A 9,638-nucleotide genomic window follows, 5' to 3' on the forward strand; every position below is an offset into this window, starting at 1 on the left:
TGTTTTTAGGCCATTGTAACTTGAGTTTTCTCTGTGTCCATTTGTGCTGCCGCTCCGGACACTTCGACAGGCAACTCTCGATTATCCGGGTCCCTCCGGGATTGGGCTATGCCGGGTAAACAATTTCGCCGTTAGAGCGAGTTGACTTTACAGTTAATGCTTACAGTACTGCAGGTCTGCTCTAACCAATAGCTGTAGCGTATCTTCTAATTCCTTGAATTCTAGTCCTCTAGATCTAAAGACCATTAGGCTTGTTGATTACTTCCTGTAACTGTTGGTGGCATTTTAATGAATTATGAGAGGCAGCGGGAGCTGAGGCAAGGCAGAGCGCTTAAAAGCAAGGCTCAACAGGCAACATTAGAAAGGAACATCAGAGTTTCAAAGTGACGTCACACACACGGAATTTTAAATGCCGTTACAAAGGTTTCCCGTTGCATCCGTGTGCGGATAATCGAGAGTTGCCTGTATTTCCATTTAATTCTCCCCCTTCTTCTTTTCTCTCTCTGTCTCCCTGACCACTGCCTCTTGTACCAAGCTTTTGGTCATAAGAACATAAGAATTAGGAGTAGGAGTCGGCCATTCGGCCCCTCGAGCCTGCTCCGCCATTCAGTGAGATCGTGGCTGATCTTCTACCTCAACTCCACTTTCCTGCACTGTCCCCATATCCCTTGATTCCCTTAATATCCAAAAATCTATCGATCTCTGTCTTGAACATACTCAAAGACTGAGCCTCCCCAGCCCTCTGGGGCAGAGAATTCCAGAGATTCACCACCCTCTGAGTGAAGAAGTTTCTCCTCATCTCAGTCCTAAATGGTCGACCACTTATTCTGAGATTGATGATGCACTCCAGTCCCTCCGGCGCCCACCTCTCACGGAAGGCCGCGAGCGTACCGGTGGACACCGCGTGCTCCATCTCTAGGGACACCCTGGCTCGGATGTAACCGCGGAAGAGAGGCAGGCAGTCAGGGTGAACGACCCCCTCGACCGCCCGCTGCCTGGACCGGCTGATGGCCCCCTTGGCCGTGCCCAGGAGCTGTTCTACGAGGAGGCCTTCCGACCTGCCCGGTGCCCAAAGATCAGGAGTGTGGGACTGAAGTGCAACCAGAAATCGAGGAGCAACCCCTGCAAATAATGGAAGAGGGGCAACAGCTCTACAAACCTGCGAGCATGCTCACACGTACAGGCATTACAGTTAGTTTTTTTCCCCGCTGCCCTGAGATGGGACGGCATACTGCAACGCGACACAGAATAAACAAAACCTGACTGAGGCAAATTCGATTCCCTGGCAATCAAACTCATGATCTTCTGGATTGGATTCAAGCACTCAACTGTTGGAGTTACTTGGCCACCATCCCACAATTAGCAAACAAGCACACATTAACCGTAGGTATATTTCTGGCCATAAGAACATAACAATTAGGAGCAGGAGTCGGCCATTCGGCCCCTCGAGCCTGCTCCGCCATTCAATGAGATCATGGCTGATCTTCGACCTCAACTCCACTTTCCTGCACTATCCCCGTAACCGTTGGTTCCCTTAATATCCAAAAATCTACTGATTTCTGTCTTAAATCTCAACGACTGAACCACCACAGCCCTCTGGGGCAGAGAATTCCAAAGATTCACTGCCCTCTGAGTGAAAAAGTTTCTCCTCATCTCAGTCCTAAATGGCCGACCTGTTATCCTGAGACTGTGACCCCTGGTTCTAGACTCCCCAACCCGGGGGAAACATCCTCCCTGCATCTACCCTGTCAAGCCCTGTAAGAATGTTGTATATTTCAATGAGATCACCTCTCATTCTTCTAAACTCTAGAGAATATAGGCCTAGTCTGCTCAATCTCTCCTCATAGGACAATCCCCCCATCCCAGGAATCAGTCTGGTGAACCTTTGTTGCACTCCCTCTATGGCAAGTATATCCTTCCTTAGGTAAGGAGACCAAAACTGTGCACAGTACTCCAGGTGTGGTCTCCCCAGGGCCCGATATAATTGCAGTCTTTACTCTTATACTCAAATCCTCTTGTAATAAAAGCCAACACACCAGTTGTTTCTTAATTGCTTGCTGTACCTGCAGGTTAACTTTCAGTGATTGGTGTACAAGGTCATCCAGGTCCCTCTGAACACCAACATTTCCCAATCTCTCACCATTTAAAAAATACTCTGCTTTTCTATTTTTTCTACCAAAGTGGATAACTTCACATTTCTCCACATTATATTCCATTTGCCATGTTCTTGCCCACTCACTTAGCCTGTCTGATAAGAGCTCCCTAGGTATGGAAAATGGGTCCACATTGTCCAGGGCCGCGCTGTGGATTTTGATGCCCGGGGGGGGACAGTGCTGTGTGGCGGGCTCAGGTTGGTGGAGGACCTTTGTCTTACGGATGTTTCGTACGCCTCGGTGAAGATGTTGACGATGGCTTGGCAAGGGCAGACATCAACGACGAGGTCCAACACCGCCTCCAGTGCACCAGCACAGTCTTCGGTCGCCTGAGGAAGAGAGTGTTTGAAGACCAGGACCTCAAATCTGGCACTAAACTTATGGTCTACAGGGCTGTAGTGATACTCGCCCTTCTATATGGCTCAGAGACGTGGACCATATACAGCAGACACTTCAAGTCGCTGGAGAAGTACCACCAACGCTGCCTCCGCAAGATCCTACAAATCCCCCTGGGAGGACAGGTGCACCAACGTCAGTGTTCTCGCTCAGGCCAACATCCCCAGCATCGAAGCACTGACCACACTCGACCAGCTCCGTTGGGCGGGCCACATCGTCCACATGCCTGACACGAGACTCCCAAAACAAGCGCTCTACTCGGAACTCCTACACGGCAAGCGAGCCCCAGGTGGGCAGAGGAAACGTTTCAAGGACACCCTCAAAGCCTCCTTGATAAAGTGCAACATCCCCACCGACACCTGGGAGTCCCTGGCCAAAGACTGCCCTAAGTGCAGGAAGAGCATCCGGGAGGGCGCTGAGCTCCTTGAGTCTCGTCGCCGAGAGAATGCAGAAAACAAGCGCAGGCAGCGGAAGGAGCGTGCGGCAAACCTGTCCCACCCACTCTTTCCTCCAACCACTGTCTGTCCCACCTGTGACAGAGACTGTAATTCCTGTATTGGACTGTTCAGTCACCTGAGAACTCACTTTTAGAGTGGAAGCAAGTCTTCCTGGATTCTGAGGGACTGCCTATGATGATGATGATGAGCCTGTCTATATCCTCTTGCATCCTCCTCACAACTTACATTCCCACCGAGTTTTGTATCATTAGCAAACCTGATATCTGCCCCAATTTCTCTTTATGTGGCTTGGTGTCAGATTTTGTCTGATAGCGCTCCTGGGAAGCGCCTTGGAACGTTTTACTACGTTAAAAGACGATATATAAATACGTTGTTGTTGTATTAGCTCATGTGAGTCGGGTCAGCGATGACAGTACAATCAGTGTCTATGTCTCCCAGATTCTGAGGGGATGGGAACAGCGAGGGTTCATACTGTGTCAGCTGTGGCTCAGTGGGTAACATACTCGCCTCTGAGTCAGAAGGTTGTGGGTTCAAGAGCACACAAATCTAGGCTGACACTCCAGTGCAGTGCTGAGATTAAACCGAGGCACCGTCTGCCCTCTCAGGTGGACGTAAAAGATCCCATGGCACTATTTCGAAGAAGAGCAGGAGAGTTATCCCCGGTGTCCTGGCCAATATTTATCTCTCAATCAACATCACTAAAAAAATGATCTGGTCATTATCACATTGCTGTTTGTGGGAGCTTGCTGTGCGCAAATTGGCTGCTGCGTTTCCCACATTACAACAGAGGCTACACTCCAAAAAGTACTTAATCGGCTGTAAAGCACTTTGGGACGTCCGATGGTCGTGAAAGGCGCTATATAAATGCCAGTCTTTCTTTTCCCGATCTCTGCCCAGCGATTGTGTGTGGATGTGGGGTGAGAATAGGATTGGGCTCACGGGCCATATCCCAGTCGAATAGCCCCCTGACCTTCACTGAACTGTGACGACAAACTCCCAGAGGGACACCCGTGACATCACCGACCCGAGTTAGTGTCTTAGCACAGCAGGGGGCGAACCTCAAAGAGAAAAGTAATTGGTCATCAGCACACGTTTTTAAAAAAAAAAATCAATTTGTATTCCTACATTATAACAGTGACCACACGTCAAAAGCACAGGTAACTCTCGATTATCCGGGTCCCGCGGGGATTGGGCTATTTCGGGTAAACAATTTTGCCGCTAGGGCGAGTGCACGTCTCAGACGGTGATAGAACCAACCACGAAGACTTAGTTCGTGCTATCATAGCATGAACGTAATAAAATACCTGACAACAGATTCACCTTCAATTTATGTGTGCTTGTTAGTTGAAGTGATGGAGATTTTCACGTGTGTGACAGTTATTTAATGCCTGTGTCAGTTGTGAAGTGTGAAAGGACTGCACGCCTGAGTCAATTTATGTGTGAGTGACACTTGAGGTGATCGAGATATTCACATGTGCGACAGTTTTTAAGAACGCTGTTACAGCGGGTTCTCAGTTAGATCCGTGTACGGATAATCGAGAGGTGCCTGTACTTCATTGGCTGTAAAGCGCTTTGGGATGCCCTGAGGTCGTGAAAGGCGCTACAGAAATGCAAGTCTTTTTATTTTGCACTGTATACTGGCATGGTTTCTGCAACAACTTCCCAAACCCGCGACCTCTACCCCCTAGAAGGACAAGGGCAGCAGGCGCATGGGAACACCACCACCTCCACGTTCCCCTCCAAGTCACACACCATCCTGACTTGGAAATATATCGGCCGTTCCTTCATCGTCGCTGGGTCAAAATCCCTAACAGCACTGCGGGAGCACCTTCACCACACGGACTGCAGCGGTTCAAGAAGGTGGCTCACCACCACCTTCTCAAGGGGCAATTGGGGATGGGCAATAAATGCCGGGTGTAATGTATTTGCTTCATGGGTTCTTTGCTTAAGAATTCATAGCAAAACGTTGCTATTAAGAACTAAAGGTTTAACAATCACGCTACACATTACCGGTTCATCCACCAGACTCACAACCACCTGTTGCCTCATCGTGGATCCCCCGATCCCAACGGGCTGGGGTTTTATTGAGTTTTGTAAACGTCACATGATTAGCTAAGCCGCTCCCAACTCAACAGCTCTACCAAACCTGTGAGCATCATCGCAAGTACGTACATTACACTGGCCTTGCCAGCAACACCCACATCCCAGGAATGAATAAAAAAAGCAATGAGTTACCAGTGAGACAAGCAGAAGGAGAATGAGTTGCTTACGAGAAGGGCCAGAGTTATGATCTCCTTCGTACATGTGAAGAGATTCTGTGACCGTTCCAGTAAAGGGTCAGTTTTATACCCTGGGAATTGACGGGATATTTAGTGGGGCAATTGGGCAATCCTGCCCTCTCATGGTTTAGGTACTGAGTCTGTACTTGGTTAATGGTTAATGACAAATAGTTAATGAGCCCTGTGATTACCAGAGTGGGCCTAATGTGTGCAAGTTAACAACGGGGATTAAGTACTTTGCAAAGCAACGCGTGAGTTGTTCCAATATGCAAATAAACCACAACTGATCAATGTGCGAGGAAACTCTGACTGCACTTGCAGTCTGACTGGATTCATATCTCAGGCTGTGAGTTTCCCGGCATCAGACTAAGCGAGGTCACACATTAGGAAGTGGTGGGTTATGAAAAATAAATAGTTGACTATTCCAGACCAAATAACTCTCAGGGCCTCAGACAGGAGGTTATTTTCCATGATTGAAGATTAAATTGTATTTAATTTCTCTTTCAAAATGTTCCTTTTCTTGGTTTTGGGAGTGGGGCGGGGGGGGCATCAGTGTCGTCGGAACGAGGTGTCGATTTGTGGGCCCCACTGAACACATCGAACGCAGCAAGTGGAACAGGCACAGTTGGATCATGGCAATCGACATGGAGAAGACGAACGAGCGACAAGAGACAGAAAGCAAGAGCAGCCAGCGAAAAGTGGCTCTCGGCGGGGGAGGGGAGAGCTGGCGATGTGGTGGGTGTTCAAACAACGAGTTGTGATAGACACCTTACAACAACAACTTGCATTTATATAGCCCCTTTAACGTAGTAAAATGTCCCAAGGCGCTCCACAGGGGCGGTCGCAAAAAAGATTTGACACCGCGGCACATGAGAAGGTAGTAGGCCAGAAAGACCGAGATAGAGGCGGAGAGGTTTAGGGAGGGGATTCCAGAGCTTGGGGCCCACCCAGCTCAAGGTACCGCCGCCAATGGTGGAGCGATTAAAATCAGGGATGCGCAAGAGGCCAGAATTGGAGGAGCGCCGAGATCTCGGAGGGTTGGAGGAGATTACAGAGATATGGAGGGGTGGGGCCATGGAGTGATTGAAAACAAGGATGAGAATTTTAAAACTCACGCGTTGCTGGAGCGGGAGCCAGTGTAGGTCAGCGAGCACAGGGGGTGATGGGTGAGTGGGACTTGGTGCGAGTTAGGACACGGGGCACAGGGGGTGATGGGTGAGCGGGATTTGGTGTGAGTTAGAACACGGGGCACAAGGGGTGATGGGTGAGTGGGACTTGGTGCGAGTTAGGACACGGGGCAGCGAGCACAGGGGATGATGGGTGAGCGGGACTTGATGCGAGTTAGGACACGGGGCACAGGGGGTGATGAGTGCGCAGGACTTGGTGCGAATTAGGACACGGGGCAGCGAGCACAGGGGGTGATGGGTGAGCGGGACTTGGTGCGAGTTAGGACACGGGGCAGTGAGCACAGTGGGTGATGGGTGAGCGGGACTTGGTGCGAGTTAGGACACGGGGCAGCGAGCACAGGGGGTGGTGGGTGAGCGGGACTTGGTGCGAGTTAGGACACGGGGCAGTGAGCACAGGTGGTGATGGGTGAGTGGGACTTGGTGCGAGTTAGGACACGGGGCACAGGGGGTGATGGGTAAGCGGGACTTGGTGCGAGTTAGGACACGGGCTGCTGAGTGAGTTTTGGATGAGTTCCAGTTTATAGAGCGAATTCGGTCTGCGTGCAAATTCACCGTTCAGCCTTACACTCAAAACATCCCGCAGCTCTCAATGGCTTCCTCAAATGGCAATTTCTTTAGTACAGAATCTGTTGGAGAGAATAACAAATCCTTGTGATAACCAGAACAGCAACCATATTGCGTACACATTGACTTGAACTAGTCCATTGAATGGAAATTGCAAAGTTCAGATCTTTGTGCCAATTTTCTCTCTCTTCTCCCCCCGTCCCCATCCATATGTGCTGACTCTTGCTGAAGTCTTCTCCTTAGGCAGTCCCTCGAATCAAGGATGACTTGCTTCCACGCCAACAAGGGATAAGTTCAATGAGTTCACAGGTGTTTCAATGAAGGACCTAATATTCCAGGTGTCAAACTACATCTTGAAGGGTGGAAGATGCCCTGTGCGTGGATTTTTTTAACGTGGGGTGACCGTTGCACACCAGCCACCACACGGGCTTGACAGAGCGAGGTCTTGGTCCAGTGGCAAGGGTTAACCAGGACGACTGGAGACCAGGACGACTGGAGCCCAGCTCAGCTGCACGGACCTAGTGCGCACACATATCGCAGTGTGGGCTGGGCCTGTGCTGCCCCTGGGCCCACGCCTTTTCTGGGCCCCAAACTCACGCCTCTCCTGGGCCCCGATCACGTCCCTCGACAATCTCTCGTCGCTCCTGCTGTACCTGCCCACGCTCCAATCACCGACCTGGATTACGGTGACAGCCAATCCCGTCGCCCTCCTGCACCAGATCCCGACCTACGAAGGAACATCTGCGGCAGGTCAGGGCCTTGAAAGCAGATGCCGTTCCAATGAAAACACTTGCATTTATATAATGCCTTTTGTGACCTCAGGCCATCTCAAAGCACAGCTAGTGGAGTATTTTTGAAGTGTAGTCATTGTTGTAAAGTAGGGAAACGCAGCAGCTGATTTGTGCACAGCAAGCTCCCACAAACAGCAATTAAATAAATGACCTAGATAATAGATGGGGCGAATAGTATCGATGCATTTAAGAGGAAGCTGGATTAGCATATGAGGGAGAAGGGAATTGAAGGGTAGAGGTGGGAGGAGGCTGGTGTTGAACATGGTCCAGTTGGGCTGAGTGGCCTGTTCCTGTGCTGGGCATTGTGTGTTTTATTGATAATGGTTGCCAGATGTACTGGTCAGAGCGCCAGTCAAAAGGGCCCTTCTTCATCTGTGAGCAAACGCAAAGAGAAGCAGAGTTACCAAAAGGAATATTGAAAACATTTAAAATAAATTAAAATTCCGAACTGAGATAAACTAAAAACTGGAAAACCAAATTACATTTTTGTGGGCCCACGTTTTGTGGTCGGAGGCTTCCCCGCGGGCAGAGGTTCGAAGACTCGCGCTCCTTGCCCACCGTGCGAAGGCCCGCGTAGAGGCCCGCGTATCCCAGGGACGTAGGCGCTTCGTACCCATCCCTGGGATCACATGGGCCGGCCCAACCAATGAAGGTAGAGGGAACCCCCATTGATACTTAATGGTGAGCTGCCATAAGTATGAATGGGAACACACCCCAAAAACAGACAAACACATTAACTAAAGTTAATATTGCATATTTTAAATTAATTAAAATGCAATTTAATTAAATATTTTTTTGGACAAAAATTTATTTTTTTGAAAAATGTTTTAACAGGACTATAAATAAACGTACCTTAACGGACAGGGTTTTTAATATATAAATGAGTGACAACATTTTATTTTTCTATTACTTAAAACTCTTACGCTGGTAAAAAAAAAATAGGCCTTACACCTGCTTTAACCGGTGTAGGAATTTCAAGGGCATTCGTTGGGCAAATACCCTGACTCCCCGCCCGCGGAGGCCCTTTGCCTCTGGACGCGTGCGGCGAGAGGATTCTCGACAGATCGCAAGTACCGGGTTGGGGCGCATGCAGAGTGCATGCAGCGGCCCCTACAGGAGCGCGTGCTCTCCTCATACCCGGCCGCAGAGGTTGCAAATATAGCCCCCCCCCCCCCTTGTTTTACAATGTAAATCATCAACACGTCTTTGAGTCTCTTTTATTAAAAATCAGTGCTCGTCATTCGCAAGCTCCATTTTTTGAAAGCAACCTTGTGTCGTGTCGTTGAAGGATGTGTTGAAATCTGTTTGGTTCCCCACCAGATGGGGCTATGGTGCCATTTGGTGCATTTGTACAGCACTCCTTCAACGTTGGTTTGGACTCTGGTTCCGTCATCATCATCATCGGCGGTCCCTCGAACGAGGATGACTTGTTTCCACATGGGTTCACAGATGTTTCGATGAAGGACCTGATGTTCCGGTCTTGAACGCCAATCGAGGGGGTGGAAGATGCCCTGTGCGTGGATTTCTTTAACGTGGGGTGACCGTTGCACACCAGCCACCACACGGGGCTTGACAGAGCGAGGTCTTGGTCCAGTGGCAAGGGATCACCAGGACGACTGGAGACCTGCTCTGCTGCACGGACCCAGTGCGCGCACATATCGCACAGTGTGGGCTGGCCCTGGGCCCTCGGCTCTTCTGGGCCCCGTACCCTCATTCGCCGAACCTCCGCCCACAAACTCTCGCCGCACCTCCACGCCAAACATTCACCGAACCTCCGCCACGATCACTCGTCGCAAGTCTGCCACGACCT

The sequence above is a fragment of the Pristiophorus japonicus genome, chromosome 18 (assembly GCF_044704955.1).
Source record: "Pristiophorus japonicus isolate sPriJap1 chromosome 18, sPriJap1.hap1, whole genome shotgun sequence".
Classification (NCBI taxonomy): domain Eukaryota; kingdom Metazoa; phylum Chordata; class Chondrichthyes; family Pristiophoridae; genus Pristiophorus; species Pristiophorus japonicus.